Source organism: Lissotriton vulgaris, chromosome 2_1 (genome assembly GCF_964263255.1).
Source record: "Lissotriton vulgaris chromosome 2_1, aLisVul1.2, whole genome shotgun sequence".
Lineage (NCBI taxonomy): Eukaryota > Metazoa > Chordata > Amphibia > Caudata > Salamandridae > Lissotriton > Lissotriton vulgaris.
The window spans coordinates 1,199,670,572-1,199,686,576 of NC_141687.1; positions in this window are offsets into that span (position 1 = coordinate 1,199,670,572).

The window sequence follows — 16,005 nt, forward strand, 5'->3', positions numbered from 1 at the left end:
ATGCGCACTTCGGACAATGTGGACAGCAGGCCCATATCATTAGCACTCCTGTTGTCTCTGCTGGTTGCCGTCCCTGTTGATGCACAATCTGGGTTTCCTTTTATTCTTTTTTTTTTGCAATAATGCTCTTTAACACCCCTGTGTGGGGTTATGTGGCAGAATGTCGCCTGTTCCTTCTCTCTCCTTCTCCCTTCTCTTGTTCTTTTTTTTATTACTCCTCTCTTTCTCTACTCTTACCTTTGCAAACTATAAATAAAAACTTTACAACAAAAAAAAATTGAGTTGCGACAGACCCTGTATTTATTATTGTCTCCCGCAATTAAAATTAAAAACAGTGCAAAAAGACAGTTTAACCAAATAGCTGTCTAAGATTACAAAGTGTTCAATCTAATTAAGACTGCTACCCGGGCAGTCTGAATTGAACTTTTTCCACTTGGTCAGCTGCTCAATTCCCTTTAGCGTGATTACCACTATGCTGATGGCCCAAAGTGTGTTTCACATGGACCAATGGAAGCTTGTTTTCTAAGATAGCTACCTTTCCCCAAAGCAGTTTTTTCTAGACATTCTCTTTGAATTCTTGAATCCATTTAATTCCCAGTGTTGCAAATGACCATCGTAAACTTGCATGCGGAAGGCTGAGTCAGACACAATGAGTATGGGAACTGATGAGTCAGTCTTCTATAATACAAGTATCAGGGCATGTAATTCTGCATGTTGTGCAACACTGTCATAGTTTGGTGGGGGTGAATTGTGGGATGAACTCACCATCCTTCACAACACCTAACACCTAATAAAGGCTGCGGAGTACTTACATTTGGTTCCTACTGCAGGCTTGGCAAAGCCGTCTGTGTAAAAGATGCTCTGATAAGACTAAACAGGCAAAATATCGTCGGTACAGTTTCCTGTTCTTATTGGAGAAAAGCTTGTGTATGAAGAGAGGGATCATACTGAAACTTTACATACACTGCACTTAAATAAAAGTCCCGCTCTATCTATCTTGGGTGTAGGGCACGAGCATTAGGAAGCTTGCCTTTGTGGCCACCTTCAGATAGAGTTACAGGACGAGGATCGGTAGTTTTACTAGCCAAGACTGACCATGTAGCCCTGTCATTGCTTAAAACCCCCTAATGAACATGTCTGTGAGTGTATGGCAATTGACCACTAAGCCAGTTTTTGTGCTTTTGAAAAGCTAAAGGGATTTCAAATACTGGTAAGCCCTACAATGTGCAGGTAGAACTACCACCTTATATTCATGAAACTGCCCTGAGGCAGGATCAATAGGCTCGAACTCCACTCAGGAGTAAAAAGTCTCAAAGGCATATGCTGGATCTGCAGCTATTACAAAAGTAACAGCCCACCCCTACCCCCTTTCAGGGACGCTTTGAGCTGTTGAGTAACTGCTTCCCTGCAATTGGCCCCCATAACGATAGGTGTTTCCTTCATGAATGGATTGAATTTCAAATTGGAATCAAAGAATTAGAAAACCCACGGAATGGGGACTACCATATTGTGATTCAAGCTTTACAAGCCTACCAAGATAGGTGTTTCCCTATTACCAATAGGAAATAACCATGATTACTATGGACGTCGCTGTAATAATGGTTCAAAAGTGTGGGATTAGTGTAGACTATCCAAGGCATAACCATAAGATATGAGCTCAATGCCGGGCACCAACGTTTTCATAATTTACGACTTTGCCGTAACTCTACAAAGGGTACCTTCCCACCCAAAGGTGTCACAGAGGAACTTAGCTCAGTTCACCAGCAATGAATGTGAAAGACAAATTATTGTAGCCCCACAAGACGCTATTTCAATGTGTATTTGGCATATATTGCTTTAGGGTTATTAACAATCCCATAAAGGGATCAGGCGCCCCATGGAAACAGCAACAAACCTTATTTTGTTAGTCACAGTATCACACATACTGTGCTAAAAAGAATTAACACTTTTAAGTATCTATTACTACAGGGACTATCTGTTCTCAGTACATCGAAAACAACTACACATTATATCAACAAAATATGTTATAAATAATGAGAATAAAAGGCATATTTCCAGCATTATTAAAATGTAATTTAAAAATAAGTTAAACCTTACACCCTAAAGTCTACTTTTATGTGCTATACTATGAGAGCATTAAAGGCAAATCAACTTGCTAACTAGAGTTTGTTAGGGAGAAGTGATGCATTGCAGACCTTGTTAACAGCAAAGTATGTCTTTATTATTGGAGGTGTAAAGGCAGTGTTCCCTGTGAAGGGCAAACTCTCACTACCTTAGCAGTTAGTCAGCCTTCCGCTGGGACCTGGCTTTATAAGTTTTACACCCGAGATGTGTCATCTGTGAATCGCGAAGTGTGGTGGCAGCAGATATGATTGTCTCTGGCATCTGGACATCTGGTTATATGGCTGTATGTGTTCTTATTTCAGCTTGACATCATGAGGAGTAGACATTTAACCCAGATGAATGTCATATTAGATGTTGTTTCTGTGCCATTAATTGAAGAACTTTATGTTCTCACAGGTAGACAAGACAATGACTCACCATATATCAGGGAATATTCCAGCTTTAATTGTCTAAGCTAAGGAAGATGGTGGGTTCAGTAAAGTAAGATGGAGCCATGGCCTACATGAGATGGAGTCGGAACTTAGGGTTACTTAATGCCACTTGAGGTCTGTAGACCAGCTTGTTCCTGTGTCTTTTGCAGTGAAGTCTGTTGAATTTAAGTATGTTCCTCCTTGTGAAGACGATGTGAACAAGGGCTGGAAAGTAGGGGGATCCCACCAGATCCCAGTTTCGACCGCTATGACTGGGCCAGACCTAGGATCCGGCCAACTCAACGAAATATACTGAATTTGTCCTGGTGTAATTTTCTGACACTGGAACTTAATTCAGCAGTGCCTGCACATTACTCTCAGTTTGTTCTGAGCAGCAACCTGCAGGTGGCAAGGGAGTGTCCTTTTCATTTCAAGCAGGGCCTAAAATATAGGCCTGATTTAACTGGCCATTATCCCCTTTTTTTTTTAGTATCCTCTTGGCTGGAAGCCATCTCGAGCATAATATCTAGAAGCCAGTTCAATGAAAGGAAATAAAGGTTCACAGCTTATCATTTCACAAGTACTTTAGAGAAACTATGACTTGGAGGCAGGTTTTTCACTTTGTTCAACCCCCTATATCTGAGGTGTTGACGTACTACAAGAATGCCAGATGTATCTGTATGTATGAGTAATTATACAAATATTGATTGAAAAGGCGCCTATTCATTTTTTTAATGTAATTATTTTATAGTGCTTCTCATCCCAGTGTAGGTTGCCAGAGCACTTTAAATCACACACAGACACAATCAATCATACAAATGTGTAAACCAATGTACAGGAAATGTTACAAAAGATCATGATGGTTATAAGGTGCATGAATCACATATTGTCCATATCTTAGACATTATATGTTAAGAGAGAATGGTTGGGAGGAACTTAAAGTCAAGATATAAAACTTAAGACAGTGATTGAGGTTGTCTGCACTAGCAAGACTTTGTTGCTTACCAAAGGAGCCCTTCTTTGCAATCTTAGAACAACAACAGATTGAGCAAAAACAATAAGGATTTAAACCCATGATTTATATTTCCATGCAGCTCCTTGATGCTGGTAAATAGATGACTGTGCTATATGAGTGGGATTGTGACTTATGAATAGGAAGAAACAAAATGATCTCAGGATCCATAGCAGTAGCCCGCTTACCTATCTACATAAAATACAAATCTGTAATCTGCATGTTACAAGATGTGCTTTGCAGCAGGCACATTGACCTCCTATGTTACTTTGAGTCAAAACTGTGACATGGTAAAGCACAGAACTCTTCTGGAGCTGCATTAACCACCAAAGTTATCTTACCGCTTTTAAAATCACATCAGCATTGCTGGGCCCTCAGAGATCTCTGCAGTCGGTGTTGTAACCCTGTCCCTGTCCCAGCCTCTTTGTGACCAACTAAGTAAGGTAGAACAGATTTACTGTCACATTTGTCCTTTTTTTCCAATTTCCTTGCAGCACATTTTTATTTTTTACAAATAAATGTCGATACTGACTGACAGACTCAGCTTTTCAAGCTTCACCCCTCGTGACTCTACCCCCTTTCCTCTTTCACATCCTGACCCCAAATGCATGGGTTGCCAGGGTGAAACATGTCTAATTCTAGCACTGGACTGAACCCGAGTAATGGATTCCTGCCACGAATCATTTCTAGATTACAGGCCGCCTACACCCTTATTGCTTCTATGAAGGAAACTGCAGGTCAGTTAAAGGAGAAGTTATTGAGAAAATCTAAGAGCCGTTTTTGTGAGAAACAACTCCACAATTCATTATAATGTAAAAAAAAAACAGAGCGTTTTTCTTGTTCACGGCTGCATGGAACAAAGCCCAGCATTATTTCGTTGGTTAATCCCTGGGCCTGCAGCTGTGCGTCCTGGGGAACTCTTTGCTGAGGTCAGAGAGAAGAAAGTGAGCAAGAGTTTAAGGGGTAGGTGTCAACAGATCATGAACTTCAGAACTGTTAAGTATGTTACACTGCGTAATGTTAGGTTCTGTTTTGGTCTTCGCTTCACATACGTTCCCAGTAAGTAGATATAATGTTCTGAGCTCAGACAACGTGCCTTACATGGGATACAGACTGTACACACGTGCTAGCGTCAGAGTACCTTACAAAGAAAGAGAGTTACCCCAGTTAGGTCAGCAGGGACTGGGCAAGAAAGTTATACACAACAAAATTCCCCTCTGTGCTTCAAGTCCATCAAATAGTAACCACTGAACCAAAACATTCCCTCAAAATAACTATATAACAAAATCAGAAGGCAGAGACCAAATCAGTAATGTACTTATGACTTGTAAAGTACCTTTTGTACATTGTGATTTGTCTTTTTGTGATCACTAGTCAAGTGTTTTTTAGTAATCACAACCTTTTCCACTGTTAGAAAGACTTTGCACTTAGGGTTCTATGTATGATCTAAGACTTTTGGAAAAAGACTTGTTCTATCTCCTGGATTGCTGCAAACCATGTGTTCTATCTGGGAACAAGCTCTACCTTTTGCAGTTGTGCTGTGAAACACAGAGTGTAGGTGTTGGTCAATAGCATTGCTCGTCTCGAGGGTGAGCGCTCTCCCTAAAGCAGTTGGAAATGTGACGAGGAAGACCGGAAGGACGTGGTCCTCAAGTGGGTCAACGGAGATCAAGTAAAGTCTGGTTTATTGTATGATTACTTAAATTCTCATTACAGGTTACATAAAAACGCAAATATAACAGCGAGGAAGAAGACAGTTAAAAAAAACTTGAAAAATAACATTTAATATATGGGAACGTATTTTGCAAGCACAGTAAAATAATACAAAACATATAAACGTGCGAGGAATCTTGCTATTCTAAATAAAATGCCTTGTTTTTTTAAAATCATTAAAAGGTAGTAATGCATGCCAATAGCGTGTGTGTGGCGTCTCAGGCCATGCAGTAACGTCTGAAATGCCACTGGACTATGACATTAAAGTGCAAAGTGGGTGAAGGAGGGTGTACGAATTGAAAGATACAGACGGTGTGTAGAAATGAGCAATGCATGTAAAAGAGCAACTCAGGATCATACTAGGCGAGTTGACACAATCCATAAAGGTAAAGTTCAACGTATAGTGCCTGAAGTTGTGCGTCTTGTAATGCGCAGATAATATAATAGGAATTCATATACAGAAGCAGCACGAGGTCTGCATTTTATGTGGCACAGACGGCAGATTTGATCAAAATCTGTTGCGAATATAAAAGCCATGCAGTTTGGGTACAAAAGTGCCTAAAAAAGTATGGCTTGTAAAGTGCTGAAAGTGTGTAGTATTCCGTATAGAGGGGCGACTCGAGGTGAGGCTAAGACATGATGGTAACTGGGGAATCTCAGAAGAATCAGTGCAAGGTATACATGCTTAATTATGATCTATGACATGCAAAGACAACATTCTATGTTTTATGAAGTCGTGACGACCGTGTTATCCAGAGTGTGTTGCGTCAATGGAGAATCCTTTCTCACTGCTCATGGTGGGGTGTTAACAGTTATACTAATGAGGCTGCTGGGTGTTAGAGTTCTTTAACAAATTGCAGGCTGGCATTATGAATTTCCCGATTTTGGGCATGTCGACCACTAAATCCAGGGTGTATAGAAGAGGGATGGCTTCTTTGGGCCACAGAGTGACATGCTGTTAATAGATAGACCTCAGGAGGATTCGACGGACATGTGACAATGCCGAGTAGCCGAGTAGTATATATGCTAAGGATTCTGTTCTATGGTTGCATGGTCTGCAACTGTTGATACTTTCAAGAGATCTCTAGGTTGGATTACATTCTGTGACTGGAACTAATCTAGCTGGTAACATTTGTTTTAAAAAGTGTATTCCTACTGCCTGGTGGAAATGAGAGTTGTTCCGTTGTGGCTCCATTATTGACTTGTTAGGGGTCCTGGTTAGAAGGGCTTACAAAGCCCTTTCTCGTGAGCATCGAAGATGTCCCCGAGTTAGAGAGACACTATTTATTTATAAACCGGTTGAGTGATTCATCTAACCACTGGGAAGCCTGACAACTGGCCAAAAAGTGCAGGAATGGCCTGGCCTATTAACAGAGTTCAAGGCCCAACAATGTTTTGACAAAAATGTGGAAAGCAATGTTACAGTTGATTGCAAGAAACCATCACCAAGAATGATATTTTCAAACCCCACTTATTCCCTGCGGCAGGGACAAAAATTGTCAAGTAAAACTCAGTTTTAATTGCAATGATGGTACACAGGGAAGCATCTCCTTGCCCAAGTTTCTCCCACTTCACCTGGGTCTCCAGAGAATATGGCAAAGCAGTAGAAGGAACTCGCTCTAGTCTCCTCTCTTTGGCAGACCCAAAGGAGACAAAGGAAATGTGGGGTTAAGGTCTGATGCCACCCCTGCCATGTTCCCTGTCTCCCACAGGTCAGTGAAAACATGCAGCAAATAGTAGATTTCTCCCTGTGCTCTTCAGTGGCTGTGACAGAACATCTGCCATATTCCTGACACCTCTCTCATCTTGTATGAAGAGCAGAGCTATTGAGAACCACTGGGAACGAAGAACAAAGAGAGGAGAAGAAAGGTGAGGAAAAGTAATGTGAGCAGAATATGAGAAGTCAGTAGGAGGGTCAGCCAAAAGTGCAGAATGATGGTTGGGTGACAGGCAATGTTCCCTCTAACTTTTTTCCTCTGTGTGCGGCAGTGGAGTGTGCGCTGCAACCATGGCTATGTGCGCCAGGAACCGAACCTCCCGTGTCTGTGGCGCCAAATGCCACTCGTTTTTGGTGCCCTCCTGCCCTCTGCCCAACTCGCTTTGGTGCCCTTCTGCCCTCTGCCGCACTCGCTTTTGGTGCCCTTCTGCCCTCTGTCCCACTCGTTTTTGGTGCCCTCCTGCCCTCTGAACCACTCGCTTTTGGTGCCCTCCTGTCCTCTGCCCCACTCGCTTTTGGTGCCCTTCTGCCCTCTGCCCCACTCGCTTTTGGTGCCCTTCTGCCCTCTGCCCCACTCGCTTTTGGTGCTCTCCTGCCCTCTGCCCCACTTGCTTTTGGTGCCCTTCTGCCCTCTGTCCCACTCGTTTTTGGTGCCCTCCTGCCGTCTGCCCCACTTGCATTTGGTGCCCTTTTGCCCTCTGCCCCACTTGCTTTTGGTGCCCTGTTGCCCTCTGCCCCACTCGCTTTTGGTGCCCTCCTGCCCTCTGTCCCACTCGCTTTTGGTGCCCTCCTGCCCTCTGCCCCACTCCCTTTTGGTGCCCTTCTGCCCTCTGCCCCACTCGCTTTTGGTGCTCTCCTGCCCTCTGCCCCACTTGCTTTTGGTGCCCTATTGCCCTCTGTCCCACTCGTTGTTGGTGCCCTCCTGCCCTCTGCCCCACTTGCATTTGGTGCCCTTCTGCCCTCTGCCCCACTCGCTTTTGGTGCCCTTCTGCCCTCTGCCCCACTTGCTTTTGGTGCTCTCCTGCCCTCTGCCCCAATTGCTTTTGGTGCTCTTCTGCCCTCTGTCCCACTCGTTTTTGGTGCCCTCCTGCCCTCTGCCCCACTTGCATCTGGTGCCCTGTTGCCCTCTGCCCCACTCGTTTTTGGTGCCCTCCTGCCCTCTGTCCCACTCGGTTTTGGTGCCCTCCTGCCCTCTGTCCCACTCGCTTTTGGTGCCCTCCTGCCCTTTGCCCCACCCGCTTTTGGTGCCCTCCTGCCCTCTGCCCCACTTGCATTTGGTGCCCTTCTGCCCTCTGCCCCACTCGCTTTTGGTGCCCTTCTGCCCTCTGCCCCACTTGCTTTTGGTGCTCTCCTGCCCTCTGCCCCACTTGCTTTTGGTGCCCTTCTGCCCTCTGTCCCACTCGTTTTTGGTGCCCTCCTGCCCTCTGGCCCACTTGCATTTGGTGCCCTTCTGCCCTCTGCCCCACTCGCTTTTGGTGCCCGGTTGCCCTCTGCCCCACTCGCTTTTGGTGCCCTCCTGCCCTCTGTCCCACTTGCTTTTGGTGCCCTCCTGCCCTCTGCCCCACTCGCTTCTGGTGCCCTTCTGCCCTCTGCCCCACTCGCTTTTGGTGCCCTCCTGCCCTCTGCCCCACTCGCTTTTGGTGCCCTTCTGCCCTCTGCTCCACTCGTTTTTGGTGCCCTCCTGCCCTCTGTCCCACTCGCTTTTGGTGCCCTCCTGCCCTCTTTCCCACTCGCTTTTGGTGCCCTCCTGCCCTTTGTCCCACCCGCTTTTGGTGCCCTTCAGCCCTCTGCCCCACTCGCTTTTGGTGCCCTCCTGCCCTCTGTCCCACTTGCTTTTGGTGCCCTTTTGCCCTCTGCCCCACTCGTTTTTGGTGCCCTCCTGCCCTCTGCCCCACTCGCTTTTGGTGTCCTTCTGCCCTCCGTCCCACTCGTTTTTGGTGCCCTCCTAGAGGAGTACAACTCTCTCACCTTCTGCTATTGGCAGTCTTGAGTATCACTACACCTACTGTGGAGTGCTTTCATTGCGACCTATGAGAGATTATTTCATAATTCAAATTATACGAAATCATCACACATTTAAATATTTTTAAAGGTTGAAACCTTTTTTTAAAAGTTTTTTTATGTAGTCATGACTCTACATGCTAGCTAGACATTGATTTTGTCAATGTTGCTGGAGGATGACATCGGGGCCTGAGTGACAAGAAGAAACCACATTTTATTTTTGGCATTTTTACACAGAGCAAACCGTGCATAAGAAACTAGGAGCGCCTCACAAGTTAATTTGTTTTGCAGCACAGGGAGATAAGCCAAGATTCACAGCCTCCTGAGCCGAAGATTCAAACTTGGTCCCCCTAGTTACAGGGTGGGCACCTGTTACCACTGGGTCCTATCGCAGTCCTGCCAAGCGTCACGCAACAGGTGTGACGCTCACGCATTTCAGTACGGTGATCCGCATCACCGCACTGAAATGCATTGTCACGCATTTTGCCACCTGATGCTGCCCGGGCTCTCTCTGCTGCTCCGAGGTGCGCCTGCTTCGAGTTCTAGTATCCGCGTCAGACTCATCATCATTACACTGCAGGGGGCCGGGCTGCCCTCTGAGTAGAATACTACACCTGTTAATCACACCGACCGTGACGCCACGGGGGCGGGATTACATTTGGATGTGCGGCGGTAGAGTGCCGTCACGTCCGGAAGAACAGGAAAGCGGCGGGGGAATCTGTGAGAGTGCAGGCTGGTCACAAGACAGTCTCTCATGCCCGTGCGTGCCCATCCCACCTGTTGCCTTGAAAAGACACAGGCCGCCTCAGAGCCCGACTCGAGGGCTCACTCATCTCTGGCCTGCCCTGTGAGCACTGCCTCACAAAGTAACGCTATGGTGTGGAGCGGCGGCTGCAGTATAAATAAACTAGTGGCTACAGGGAGGGGCAATAGCAGTGGTGCGCTGCTGACACCATGACCGTCCGAGTTGTGTTATTTCTGTCAAAAGACGCGTGGGTCCCGACCGGCGGATCAGCTGAACCCCGGCGTCCGCACGGACTGTGGCAGCCTCTGCAGTTCTTCCCTAGCAGTACACCAGCCCCTCCTGGAATCATGCACGGGCCAGTGCTTGCTGAGGTGGGAGTTATTGCAGTGAGGTGCGTCCTGCACAATTAACGTTACTGAAGTCCACTCTCATATAGTGAGTTGTGCCTCAGCGAGGTATCTTTATTTTCAATGTACTTTACATTTTATTATTAGCGCTAGCGCGCCAACAGTGCTGCCGCTCCTATTACTTCACGTGGTCAGTGCCTGCCATTGTGTGTCGGTGTAGTTGCTCTGTGACAGCCCATAAGTGAAAAAAAATATGTGAAGGAGCCCCTCTGTCCATCTGGGCAGTGTACGGGCTGAGCATTCACTTACATTACGTTATGAAAGTTAGACTGTTGCAGAGGGCAGCCTGCTTTGAAATTGTTTAGCAGTCACACTAGCACATTTAAATTCATTCGAACCCCTCTCGTTATGCACATGCTCTTACTGCATCTAATCTCCATGACAGCGTTTTTGTAGAAACGTTTACATTTTATTTTCAACAGGCTGTTTTACAAATACTGACTTTGCTGACATTTACAGAAACGTCCTTTTGTTAGTAGTGGTGCGGCACTGACTGTCAATGAATGGTGCATATCTGGGTCTTTGTTGTGGTTAACAGTAGGATCAGCTTAAAAGGGACTCTAGATGCTTTAGTTTCTGGTGCTTTCCAGCGGTTTTTACATCTTCTTCAAGTGTCTTGTTTCTTAAATGGGTGTAATTGCATATATTTATATGTTTTCCTAGTTTTCTTTGCTTGCAAAAAAGTGTCACTCATATTCGTTGGAATGTCACTCATAATTGAACTGAAATTATTAAAATGTCACACTAGGCAATCTCAGACCTTGGCAGCTATGCTATCGCCTCCTGTGAAATTTCGGCATGTTATTGGCTCGTGGTACTAAGACGACGACCTCCACTACAGCTAGACCTCTAGCTCAACCCGTCAGTGGACACGTCAGAATCAGCTCACAGGCCCCTTGTGGTGCAGTCAGTTAACAAGCTTTCCTAACAAAAGCGTAGGCAGTTTCCAAACACAGCGTGTGTTTGGAAACTGTCTACTCTTTTGTTAGGAAAGCGCGGGGTAGACTCTGGCCTTTTGTTTAAGTATTAATGTTAATCGGAGCCCGTGAAGGGGGCTCTGATTAACAGCAATACTTAAACAAAAGGCCAGAGTCTACCCCGCCCTCCCTCATAGCCTCAAGCGCCACAAGCCCTCCCCCCACCTCCTTACCTGCACGCCTCTCGACCGCTCCGCCGCATTCGCGCCGCTCGCTTCTTTCAAAGCGGCCGGCGGCGCGACTTCATGACCGTGTGCGCGCTCCACGCTAGGTGGTGCGCGGTGAGGTCAGGAGCAGTGCGCGCGCGCGCGCCTTAGAGGGAACGTAGGTGACAGGTACATTTTATTTCAAATTCATTTGGATTGTAATAGATGTAGCAGATGTTAAGAAATGGGATTTTGTGTATTGATACCGCATGACTCTCTCTCCACAAGTGGAATAATGGATAGGCATAAAGAGATCAGTGTTTGGGGGATTGAATATGCAATATTAACGTTATATATCAACAATATAACATGGAGATAGGGCGCTATTCAATAGGCATCGGTTCCGGAGGTCGGTGCAGGAGTTGTTGTACCCTTGAAGCCACACGCGTTGCAGATCAAATACCTCGCAGTTGAAGTCAGGAGCGCTGGCGTCGGCAGGCGTCGGGTGCTGCGGTGCGAAGTGCAGCGGTGTGGCGTGCGATGCCTTCAAGTCGGGGTGTGAGCAGCGGCTCGGTGGCGGCGTCAGATGGTGTCGTCAGTGAGACCAGGGTCGTGGTGCGAAGTGATGCAGTGCTCTTTGCGGTGCTGACAGGTCACAGTGCATGCAGTGTTGTCGTCGTTGCTAAAGCGCTGTCGGCGGCTGATGGACTGGAGTCGATGGTGCCGGTAACCCAAGGCTGCGGTGCAGGATGAGGGCTGTGTGTCATGTAACTTTCCTAGAGGTGCCCTCGATCCACAGTGCAAGCAGCGGCATCGATTTTGGCGTGAAGCGGTGTCGTCAGGGATACCAAGGAGGAAAGTGCAGTGAGCCGATGCGGAGTGCGGTGTCAAAAGTTGGCGGTGTGATCACCAGCAGCATCAGTAGGAGGCATCAGTGAGACCAGGATCGCGGAAACGGGGTTGGCAGCGGCATCGTAGATGACGTCAGGTTGCTTTTTCTTCTGTTGCAGCACAAAACGCACTGTCCCCAGTGCTGAGGGCAGAAGAACTTGAAGTCTTTGCTGTTCCTGAGACTTCTTGAACACAGGGCAAGCTCTACCTCAAACCCTTGGAGAAACTCTCAAAAGTAGATTGCAGAAAGTTCGGTCCAGTCCTTTCATTGCCCAAGACAGAAGCAGCCACTGGAAGCCAACACAGCTAAGTGGTAGTTCCTCCTCACAGCTTCTCCAGCTCTTCTTCTTGGCAGTCTTCTTGGTCCAAAAGAGTTATAAAATTCAGGGGTTTGGGCTCCACTTCCTATAGCCCAAATTCCTTTGCCCTCTCAGGCAAAGAGTGTCTGTGCTCAGCCAGAACCGGTTCTACCATCTCTGGTGTAGCTTCCTGCGAGGAGGTGGAGACGGCATTGTCAGAGGCAGCCCAGGCCCATTCAGGTGAAATCTCCCCCACTTATCTAAATGCAGCCCAGGTTTATTCAGCCCTTTCCTGACCCACCTAGACTATCTGGAGCCACTGCTGCTCCTCAGCCCTTGTCATCCAAAACCTAGACAGCAAATCCACAAACCCAGCAGAGACCTACTGGATGGCTGAGCAAGAAAATACCTACTTTCTAAAAGTGGTACTTTTAAACACAGAATGTAAAAATCACCTTCACTAAAAGATGCATCTTTAGATTCTGAGTTCAGGCATACTAAACGTTATTTTTCCTCCTAGGTCCCAGGGCCAGTTATGTTTATAAGATGTTATAAACAAACTCCCCATTCTGTCCCATGGGAACAGGTAGCCATGCAATAGTGAAAAACGAAATAGGCAGTAACTCACTATCAGGACATGTCACAAACACCAAGGCATGTCCTACCTTTCACACACACTGCACCCTGCCCACAGGGGCACCTTGGGACTACTTTAGGGGTGACTGACATTTAGGAAAAAGGAAGGTTAGGGCCTGACAAGTGGGTACACTTGCCAAGTCAACATGGCAGACCCAGACTGCACACATGCTCTGTAATGGCAGGCCAGAGTAACATTTACAGATTACTTTTGTGGGTGGCACAATCCAGTGCTGCAGCCCAAAAACGGTAGAAAACGCCAAAGGGCCTTGACTCACGTCAGTAAGGCTGAGTCCATATAACATCAAAACAAAACAATTGCCAATACTGAGCACCGATCATCGGGGTTAGTTTTTCCTTTGACTATATGTATAAAACTTATAAGTCCACTTTAGAGATTGATGCAGCCCACTAACAGCATTTGATTTACAGGTCCTGGCACACTCAGTGCACTTTACTAGGGACTGACACATAAATCAAATACGCCAATCATGGAAACACCAATCCATAACACATTTACAACAGGAGCACCTGCACTTTACCACTGATCAGCAGTGAGAAAAGTGCCAAAAATACCAAGCCAGCAAAAACAGAGTCAGTAGATCTTTATTTCGGCACAACTGCCATAAAAGAGCAATGCATATATTACTTTACATTTCATTATAATAAAACATTACAATAAATAAAACATTAGTTTAAAATACAAAAAAGACTACGACAATTAAGGAGCTGGATGGAACGAAACATTACATTCATAGGTCAAAATAGGGAGCATCTTAACAATTCCAAGCAGATTAATTGTATTACATTACAAATAGTGCCCCAATTTTTTCCTTGTATAGAATATGGAAAGTAGGAATCTACTAACACTAAATGTTATTTGTTGAGAGGTATTAGTTGTTAGGATTCTCACCGCCTGTGCACTGGAGCTCAGGCCTAAGAGAAGGCAAATGGGTTTAATCCATCTCTTTCTGGCCTGTTTATAACAAGGACAAAAAAGGAGGATATGTTGCTCGTTTTCGATCTGGTTGTAAGTACACATAGAGCAATTCTCATCCATTATCAGAGTTCCTGTAGCACGATTTCTAGCCCAACGGGCCAGGGTGGTTTTTATTTGTAAGTTCCCATATCTAAATTTTAGAAATAAAGTTTTTGCTAATGGGGGCTCTATTTCATCCATAAAAGTCTCATACATGGGTTCATTCTTAAAGTTTAGGAACCTTGAGACCAAGGTCCCACTAGTACTATTACTTGTAGTCCTATTTAGTATGAAACTCCAAAGTGCCCTTTTTAATATTAATTTGGGGTTTGCGGGTAGATGTTCGGGGTTCTCCCAAAAATGTTTCAGCCCTATATTACTTAACCAAATCTTGATGTGCCTTAGCCATGGGATGTCACCCTGATTATCAAGTCTAATAACTTCTTTTAATCCATCTCTATAATCTTGAAGTTCAGGGACATGCCATAGTCTGACCCACAGCATCAATGGTCGAATCAAGACTTGGTGATCAGTTCTTTTGAAGTTTAGATCAAGTTCCAGGGGGACTAAAGGGGTGCCTCTCGGGACCCTTGCTAAACTTCGCATAAAGTTGTTATCTAGGAGACTGAACGTTTCCTTTGAACCGGGACCCCATATTTCTGCCCCATAAAGGACCGCTGATTGAACCTTGGCTTTAAAAAGTTCCATCACGGGAGAAGCTGCTTTACTTGTACTTAAAGTTTGCTCCCTAAGAATAGGTTTAACATTCTGGACAAAAGTTAATTTACTTTTATCCAATTGTGTTTTCCAAGTAAAGTTGGAGTCCAATGTCACCCCCAAATAAGAAAAATGAGGGACGGATTCTAGCTTTTCACCGTTTAGTATAAGGTTGCCTCTGTCAGGTTTTATGGGATTCAGGGCCATATATTTGGTCTTCTTCACATTGATTTCAAGCCCCTTCTGACTGCAGTATTCATTAAAAGTATCTATAATTATCTGCAGACCATTTTTCGTTTGAGAAATCAAAATGGTATCATCAGCAAATAGTAGCGATGTCACCTTTTCACCATTTAGTTTCGGGGAGTCATTTTTACATTTCTCCAAAAATTGGGGAATATCGTTTACAAACAGGGAAAAGAGCGTGGGGGCCAGGACGCAACCCTGGCGAACTCCGCGCTCGATGGGTATCTTCTGGGTTAATTCACCATTTGGACCCCATCTAATTCTAGCAAAATTCCCTGCGTGTAACTCCCTTATCTGAGTGACAAGGTTATTTGGCATACCTGCTGAACTCAAAGTTTTCCATAGTAGATTGCGAGGCACCAAATCAAATGCTGCCCTTAAATCGATAAAGGCAACATATAAATGGCACCTTTTAATCACCACGTACTTCCAATAGAGACAGCAGAATCTAAAAATCTGATCTATTGTGCTGATGTTAGATCTAAATCCTGCTTGGAACTTGGTCAGTATTGCATTTTCATCTAGCCAATTATTCACGCGTAAAAGAATATGGCGTGAATAAATTTTTTGTAGAATATCCATTAAACTTATTGGCCGATAATTGCAAGGATCCATCCTATCTCCCTTTTTAAAAATTAAAACAATTTCCGCTCCCTTCCAGCTCTCTGGAAATTCTAAAGTGCATGAGAATGCATTACATAAAAAATTAATATATGGTACCCATACAGCTAAATCATGCTTGTATAGGTCCCCAGGAATTTTATCCAAGCCTGGTGCTTTTCCTGATTTGATCTGGGTTATTGCCAGTTCTGTTTCACCTAGAGTGAAGGAGAGTTGGTCTGCCGAAGATTCATAATTTGTTGCATGCATATCCAAACATGGGTCATCATACTTTTTGTATAAATTTGTAAAATGGGTAACCCAAGTTTGTTCATCTAGGAACACATCCTTGGCCACCCTGCCCACCTTATTTCCGTTTGCCACT